At 42.5% G+C, this 9,442-nt stretch overlaps 2 pseudogenes; both read right to left on the reverse strand.

Moving 5' to 3' along the window:
- Positions 1-6,716, reverse strand: part of LOC102835112 — a 138,352-nt pseudogene extending 131,636 nt beyond the window's left edge.
- Positions 6,717-7,386: 670 nt separating this feature from the next.
- LOC102835487 lies at positions 7,387-9,042 on the reverse strand (annotated as a pseudogene).
- Between the last annotated feature and the right edge of the window lie 400 nt (positions 9,043-9,442).

Genomic DNA, 9,442 nt, shown 5'->3' on the forward strand with positions numbered 1-9,442 from the left:
AGTGAGGCCTGTAAGCCTTTTGGTCCCCAACAAGATACGTAGTGAATACTTTACCCAGAAACAACACCATATACATTCTTGTCCAATGCACATGTGATATTCTCTAGAATAGACTACATGTTAGGTCACAAAATAAGCCTCAATAAATTAAAAAAAAAAAATTGACTACTGTGAATAATACTATAATAAATACTACAAATAATACTATAATAATAAAAAAAATAATACTAGCAACTTCTCAGATAACAACATGGTGAAATTAAAACTCAACAATACAAAGATCAAGGTGGGGGAGGGGAGCCATGGAAACTGAATAGCACCCTGCTTGAAAACGTCTGGAAGAAACAAAAAATAAAATAAAATAATTCCTTGAATTAAACAAGAATGAAAACACAACATACCCAAACCTTTGGGACACAGAAAAGCAGTACTCAGAGGGTGAATCACTGCAATAAAAGCATACATTGAAAAAGAATAAAAATTATCACCTCAACTCAACAGCTCCAAATATTAGAAAAAGAGCAGCAACATAAGCTTACAGTCAGCAGAAGAAAAAAAATAAAAACTGGAGCAAAAAAAAAATGGTGCTGACAACACTAGAAATCCATTTGCAGGAAAAAGAAAAAGTCCATATCTTACACCATATAAAAACCCAAATCCAATGTGGATTAAAGACCTAAATGTAAAATCTGGAGTTATAAGGATCATTAATGAAAAATAGGGACAGATGTAGGAGTTTTTTGTTTGTTTTTTTTTTAAAAAAAAAACCTCCAACACCTCTACAAGAAAGGAAAAAACAACCCAATTAAAAAATGGACACAGGAAATGAACAGACACTTCACCAAAGAAGATATTTGGATGGCTAACAAACATTTGAAGGAATGCTTTAAATCATTAGCCATTGTTATTGTTAAGTGTTGTCAAGGCAGTTCTGACTCATAGCGACTCTGTAAAGGGTTTCCTAGAAGCAGCTGTTGGGTTTGAACTGCTGACCTTGTAGTTAGCAGTTCAGTGCTGATCCTGCAGCTTCATATATATCAAAACAACAGTGAGACATCATCTCACTCCAGCATTAATAGCAAAGATTAAAAAAAAAACAAACAACATTATGGAGGGACTGGGACCCTCTTACATTGCTGGTGGTACTGTAAAATGGTGCAACCACTGTGGAAAACAGTATGGCACTTCCTCAAAAAGCTGGGGATAAAAATGCAGTATGACCCAGCAATCCTTCTACTTAGTATATGTCCTCAAGCAATAAGATCAGTGACAACATAAATATATGGGTACCCAGACTCATTGTAGCACTGTTCACAATAGTAAAAAGATGGAGGCAGCCTAAATGTCCATCAATGGAAGAGTGGATAAATCAACTTTGGTATGCTATTCAATGTTGAAGTATAATGATGAATCTGCGAAATCCCAATTACATGGCCAAAACGGAGTTAAATCGGTCAATCACTAAAGGACAAATATAATATCACTATTGCAAAAACTCAAGAATAAGTTTTCATGCTAAAAGAAACATTCTTTGGTGGTTGCCAGGGTTGGGAGGGAGGAAAGTGTAATTCACTGGCTACAGGGTAGACTTGTGTTAACTTTAACTTGGATGATGGGGAAGGCAATATACAACAAGAGGGAGTTTGGCCCAAGAATGATGAAGATCCTTAAAGATACAAGGAGGAATATGGGGTTAAAAAGATAAGAGAGGTGAATACTGCTCTATTCACAGTCCTGCATCAGTAGTGTTCTATGGGTAGATAAAGAGACAGATACATAGGCTGAAAGGATGTGGAAGGAAGAGTGTGAGTATACCCACAAACATACAAAGGTTTGACAGGATATTTGCACATGAGTATTTGCTTTCACTGTAAACACATCTATGAATGTGGTGGAGCATGTTGTTGTTATTGTTAAGTGCTGTCAAGTTGGTTCTGAATCATAGCAACCTTGTGTAGGGTTTCCAAGGAGTGGCTGGTGGTTTTGAACTTTGTGGTTAGCAGTCTAGTGCTTATCCTACAGAGCCACATGAAAACTTCTTCAACATTGCCAAACTTCTTGAGGTAATGAGTTTCTGGGCTTGGGGACTTAGGACCAGTCTCAGGGAACACCATGGTCAATTAGCACAACAGTCCCCAAAGACCGTGTTCTATATCCTACTTTGGTAAGTAGCAACTGAGATCTTAAAAGCTCATGAGTGATCATCTAAAGTGCAACTATTGGTCTTTCCATGTGTGAAGGGAGAAGAGTGATGAAAACTGATGATACTGGGAATCAATTAGTCCAGTAGACTAATGGAACACCTGAACACAAGTCTCCATGTCCCTGAGACTAGAACTAGATGGTGCTTGTCTACCACTATCAACTGCTCTAAAAGGGCTCACATTACAAGGTATTGGATAGAGTGGGAGAAAACATGAAGAACAAATCAAAATGATAAAAATGAGTTTACTGGTAAGAAAGAGACTGGAAAAACTCGAAATTTTTTTTTTTTTGAGGTAAGAGATTGGCCATTATTGGGGGTCCAGCAGAGCACAGGAGTAGCCTGTGCAGAGGGGTGAGCAGTGCACTAGCCACTGGCTGCTCTGGTCCAGGAGGCGGGAACTTGCTGCACTTCCTAAGGTAGCACTTGTACTACATGGTGTTGAGGACCTCATGGTACACCACAGAGCTGTTGACACAGCGCAGGGGCACCTGCATGGGCTTAGGAGCACTGGTCACTTACATCCTCAGCGTCAATGGAGTACACAGCTTTGCTGGCACATTTAACCTGGCGGTAATGAATATCTACTTCCTCTTCAGACTTACAATCTCCTGCTTTGACATACTGCAGCCTGGCAATTATATCTTTGCATTCGGGCTCCTCACATGTGTCACAGGAAGTGTCTGGAGTTTTCGTGATTTTCCTTTCTTCTGTCAGACATTTGTGCTCATCAAAGTGTGGACAGCCAGTCACCCTCTTCTCCCAGATGTCCTCTCCTCTCTCGTTGACTTTGCAGAAGTGACTATCACAGCCATCCTGGAGTGTCTCATCATGCTGTACTATCATGACTTGTCTTCCTTTTAGCTGAATGGTGCCTGCAATAGGCAGACATCTCCCTTCATCACCCTTGAAACTTTGAAACTGAACTCACCCTCATGCCCCAATTTTCACCCAAGTGGTAGATAGGTGTATAGGAGGAACAGTGACACTAATAAGAGATGCTCATCATGAAATGGTCAAACATTCAAGATCAAAAGGGCAACATTTGGCAGACCGACAGTTACTACAAGAACAAGCAACTTGCTTGCCCAGAAAACATCAAGGCAAGTGGTCGGGTCCCCTCAGAGAAAACACCCTCCCGAGACTAAGACTCAATGGGAATACACGCTGTGATTGGTGACCACGCTCGACACCGATAAGGGGAAGTGAGGGAAAAACAGCAATGAAGCGGTGAGCTAAGCCCTACAACGTTCAATGGACTTCTGTGAACTCGGGTGAAGACCTGATTGGCCAGCAGTGTGGCAAGACCTGGGGACTCTTGGGCCCAGAGTCAGTGACATAGCCACAGAGGACTAGAGTGGAGAGTGAAGCGTCCAGCTGATAAGAAGAGAGGGCATATGCATAAGAACATCCACACTTGCAGATGGTACCTACTTGTCCTGGCTTTGATGACTGGATGATCAGAGCTCAAACAGAAGTAAAAAGAAGAGGAAAAAAAAATATATATTCTCATACAATTTGATGAACTTGACCTACACCTATGGAAGCAATAGCTCAAAGGAGGGAAAAAGTCTTTACAGCGAGAATCATTCCCACCCCCTCCACACGCAGAGTAGACAGGGATGGGCAACTTGGACATTGGCTACCCAAAACGGGGGGCGGGGGGCTACAAAGGCAAGAAGTGACTGGCTTACAAGCTTTCAAGAGGGAACCTAGATCCAGAGGGCCTGGAGGAAGGTAGAATCTCCAGTGAGTAGTGTTCAATCTGACTAGGCAGGGTTGATGCAATGAAATGCAGACGGGTCTCTTGTGATACAATGACGAATGACTGTTATCAGGACTGACTTTGAGGGTTGGAAGTGTAAAGGTGGACATTTTATAGCAAGGAGAGGAGTGATTGACTTTTCGTTCTGGGAGCGGAGGTCCCAAGGACCATCAAGGGAAAAGAGCAGAGAGCGGGACCCTACCCAGAGAAGCAGTGATGCCTGAAATGGAGCCAGAGATGAGGAAGTGGAGCTATGGAGCAGATGGAGACTTTGGATCCAGAGAGGGAGAGCGACTGTGTGCTGAAGACCTGGGGGTGCACGGGGGAAGGATTGCATGGAGGGGATTTTAACCATGGCTATGAGATGATATATGATAGAATGAATGTAAAACTAATGTTCTCCCATGTAAACTATCACATAATTCACAATAAATCATTTAAAAAAAAAAAGGCAACATTTAATTAAGGACAAAGTTCAGAATGGTTGGAAATGAGGTTGAATGGAAATGAGAACCACAGGGAGGATAACTTGCTCCATGGAGGGGATTATAATCATTGAGATGAAACAAAGTGTATGATTTGATTAATGTAAAACTAATGATTTGCTCATTCAATTCACAATAAAAAGTTTTCTTTAAAAAAACTAGAGCAGAAACAAATGAAACAGAAAACAGAAAAACAATAGAAAGAAATCAACAAGACTAGACATTAGTTCTTTGAAAGAATAAAATGCACAAACCACTAACAAATTTAACTAAGGAAAAGAAGCAGAAAATGCAAAGTACACAAATAAGAAATGAAATGGGCCTTCAGGAACTTTTAAGAACCAGCTGCTACTCACCAAAGTAGAATGTGGACTTTATCTTTGTGGACTGTTACATCAATTGACCATGGTGTCTTCTGAGAGTAGTCCTGAACTGTTGGAAACTTTCATAATTTCACCTCCTGTATGCTCCATCACATTCATGGATATATTTGCAGCAAAGGTAAACACCAATGCACACACATCCTCTATGAAACCTATGTATATTTGCGTGTATCCACCCACTTTCCCTCCTACACCTGTCCAGCCTAATTGTCTATACATGCATCTAATCATACATCTGCATTCTTGCAGGACTGCATATATAACAGCACTTATATCTCTTGCCTTTAATCTTTCCATTCTTTCTCTTGTCTTCTGCCTCCATAATTTTTTTTTCTTAAATGATTTATTGTGAATTATGTGATAGTTTACATGGGAGAACATTAGTTTTACATTCATTCTACATGGTTACAATCCCCTCCATGCAATCCTTCCCCCGTACCCCCCAGGTCTTCAGCACACAGTCGCTCTCTCTCTCTGGATCTAAAGTCTCCAGCTGCTCCATCGGTCCACATCATCATCTCTGGCTCCATCCATAATTTTTTTTGCTAATTTCCCTCTTATTGTGTATAGTCTTCCATTCCACCCAAGTTAACACGTGTCTACCCTTGAGCCATAGTATAAGCAAGGGGACCTCAAGGTTGGTTTGAATTGCAAAGTAGGCAGTTCAAACTCACCACTGACTCCTAGGAAACCCTACCCAGGATAGCTATAAGTTGGAACTGACATCTCGACAGCTCTTAATAACAACAACAATTCTCTAGTCAATGAGTTTCCTGCCTTTCCTTCCCAATCCTAGGCAATCATTAAAGAATGTTTCTGTTTTATGCAGAAACCATTTTGTTTTCCTTTTTATAGTAGTGATTTCACACAATATTTGTCCTTTTGTGAATAAGACTGTTACAACTGGCTAATTTTCAGAAGTAGATCACCAGGCCTTTCTTCCCAAACCCTCTTAGTCTGGAAACGCTGCTGAAACCTGGTTAGCATCATGACAGCTCACAGACCTTCACTGACAGATGGGTAGGGGCTTTGCTTGAGGTGCATTAGCAGGAATTGAACCTAGGTCTCCCTCATGGGAGATAAGAATTCTACTAGTGAATCATCAGTACCTATAATTCAGTCCAACTGAGTATGCTGTTACTTTTAGCAAAGAACTGAGTCATCTACAAACTCCCTACATAATATCAAAGCAACCAAATAACCATAATAATATATTTGTAACTGGTATATTTTACTCTTCTAAAAATCCTTTTACCAAGAAAGAAAAATTATTTAATATTTTTGTTGTACAAAAATGTTGTTGTTGCTGTTGTTAAGTGCCGTCAAGTCAGTTCCAACCCATAGAAACCCTGTATAGGGTTTCCAAGGAGCAGCTGGAGAGCTTGAACCGCCAACTCTGTGGTTCAAAGTAACTTTGCAATCCAGTGCATTAACCCACAGCACCACACAAAAAATAGCACCAAGTATTTACATTTTTGACCTTAGTCCCACACACGTCCGTTTTATAAAGCTCCAGGACTGAGCAGAGTTAGAATTGAAATGAAAGGTAAGGTAGAAGACAACAGATAAATTAGAGGGAATGGAAGGATGCAGAAAGATCAGCAACAAATACACAGGTGGTCCCTGCAGCAGATCAGATGCCAATCAAGTCACTGACTAGAGACTCAGCCCTGGATGCAGGCAAGTGTTCAATACTAAGTGGAGAGAGTGATACCAAAGAGGAAACTTGGCCGAGCTACCGAGGGACAATCCAGAGGGGAAAGGGGATGTACCAGATTTCACTGCTTGTGTCACACAAGCTAGGCAACCCTACTTTCCTCTTGGGGAGGCAAACCGATGTCCCACCCATTTCCTTGCCTTACCTTATTGTATATGCCCATCTTGGAGAACTGAGACCCTGGCTCGATGCTCCACCCCTGGATAAGGCTGAGCAGTCCTAGTACTCTAGACTGTTGCTTTTATAAAGATTGAATTAGGGTCAGTGGGAAAGGTGAGGATTGTTGTGAATATTTTAAAAAAGAAAATGTCAAAATCTGCAGCCAGGTATTTGGCACCAGTAACCAGTTCTTTTCTTATAAGCTTTTATTGTGAATTATGTGGGTTTACATGGGAGAACATCAGTTTTACATTCATCCTATCATATTTTATTTCATTGCAATGATCACAATCCCCTCAATGCATCATCAAAGAACCAAAGAGTACACCCCACAGGCCCGCCCCCCAGCCGACAGCACACAGCGCCTCTCCCTCCATAAGTCCAGTGTCCCCAGCCGCTCCATCTGTCCAAGTCATCGTCTCTGTTTCCATCCCTAGCGTCACTACCTCTCTGGGTAGGGTCCTGCTCTCCACTTTTCTCACTTGATGGTCTAAGGTACCAGTAACCAGTTTTTGTACTTCTCTTCCCAGTCTCAAGAGTCCCCCTTACAGAAGACTGATGTAGTGGAGATGGAGATAGTTTTTCCTTCACTGCAAAGTTTCTGCTGGCACCAGGTTATATGACCTGGACAGTAAGGACTGTCTGTTTTAGACTGGTTTGTACAAGAAGGCACATTAGGTATCCTTGAGGACATTTATCTTGTGGCAGGACCCAGTTTGATGTTCATGGCACTTATGAGAAGTTCTCCTTTAAGTAATGAAAGGGAATGCCCATCTGTCTCCTGGAAAGGGAACTTCTCTGCAGTATCTTTTTTTCCCCCCTTCCCTTCATATCAGCTGGATACTTCACTCTCAGCTCTCACCCTCTGTGGCTATGTCCTGGTCCATGGGCTCAGGTGTTCCCAGGTCTCACCACACTTTGGACTAACCAGCCCTTCCTCTTCTCTTTCTCATCTCCAGGTCAATGGGAGTCTATGGAACCTAGCTGAGCTCAACCCATTTCTTCATTGCTGCCTTTCCCCCTCTTCCACTCACCAGTAGACCAATGTGGTTGTCAGCAAGCTTACATGCCTGCTCATGTGTTCCCTTTGAGTTCCAGTCTTAGAGGGGGTTTGTCCTGAAGGGACTTGATTGCTTGCTTTGATGGCTTCCTGGCAAACAACTTGCTTATTCTTGTAGTAGTTAAACATACTGCCATTTTTGTTTTGGGGTTTTTCCTGATGGTCTTTCTTTGAAGATGTATTTTCTATTACTCTAGTTGTTCTAGGCTGGTCTGCTTGTCCTTTCTAGTGGGAATGTCCCACCTCAGAAGGTTCTGGATGGGACTCAGGACCTCTGCAATCTCTTGGTAGTGTTGTAGAGGAATTCATACACCTCCTCTGCACTCCAACAGCTAGGGTTACTGGGCAGGAACACAGGGTTGATTCCATGTAATTATGGAGTTGGCAGAACTGTACTGGGATTTACCAGGTCATGTTCTCCATGCCCAGCTCTCACTGACAAAGGTCCCAGAGATATTGGAGAGAATGCATCTTTATAACTGGAATTATCTGGACCCCAACGAGAGTCCTCTTGGCCCCTGTAGTGCTTGCCCTAGATCTTGGCACTAACAATGTTGGAGGAGGAGATGCAATGAAGCCCAGCTTCCTGAAACTCATTTATTTCTTCCTTTTCAATCAGAACTGATGGCTGTATTTCACATTGTGCCTTTTGGCAAACATCATGGAGCAGAATCTTTTAAAGCCACGAAACTGCTCTGCAGGAGAATGCTTCCCACAGTACTCACGCTTTAGGAGATTCCTTTCTCATCTAGTTGGGCAGATAGGCTGTCCCCTCCTAAGGGGTCATTTGACTGATTCTCATTCAGTACTGTCATGAGATTAGGCTGTAGTGGCTTTTCAGACTCTTTCAGTAACGGAGAAGAACCCACCCTGTGCCCCTTCCTGAACAACAAAGCCTTCAATGATGTGGGTGCAAATCTGAGACTTCACAATGGTTTATAGGGGTTTTGACTCACCCATTTGTCCAGATACCATGGCTAGCATAGGAAGTGGTGCTGATGGGACAGGGGCCAAGGTTACTAGTTCACTACTTGTGGTATTGCATTCAGTTTCCTCTCCAAGACTTCTTTTCTACGGCCTTTGGGTTCTCTGCTACTGGAGATGCCTTGGCAGGAAGCATTGAACCTAATGTAGAGACATCTTTTCTCTCTTTTTCATACTCAGCCTTTCATTTGATAGCCAATATCTGAGGTTTGCCTGGTAGGTGCACAGACTGCAAGCAGAGGGCAGCAGGAACCTGGACCAACTGTTGGGTACCTACAACTTGCATTGGGATGTGAAGTGGTGGTTGCTGGGTAGCAGATATCTTAGCAGTTCTTAACTGAGAAGGCTTGATAGGTGCTACAGATGGCTTGGATTGGATGAAGATGGGTGGTTTGGGAGTGGGTCAAGTGGGAGGGATAGAGGTGAACACTAAAGCATGGGTTGAACAACTAGAGTTTGGGTTATTCACCCCATGCTGGCACTGGGAAGATGAGAATTGCTGAATAGCTAAGACCTGCGGCGGCTACTGGGCAGTCAGGGTTGTGGGTTGTTGTTGCTGCTGCTGCTACTGGACCAATTGGAGGTGGGTGGCTGTGTGAAGTAGTTCAGACTGATGGTGCTGAATTGTTACTGCTCGTGTGTGGCCATCTGCTGCTGGATCACGACCCAGTCTTGTCTTTTTTTGA

The sequence above is a fragment of the Chrysochloris asiatica genome, unplaced genomic scaffold (assembly GCF_000296735.1).
Source record: "Chrysochloris asiatica unplaced genomic scaffold, ChrAsi1.0 scaffold00008, whole genome shotgun sequence".
Taxonomy (NCBI): Eukaryota; Metazoa; Chordata; class Mammalia; order Afrosoricida; family Chrysochloridae; genus Chrysochloris; species Chrysochloris asiatica.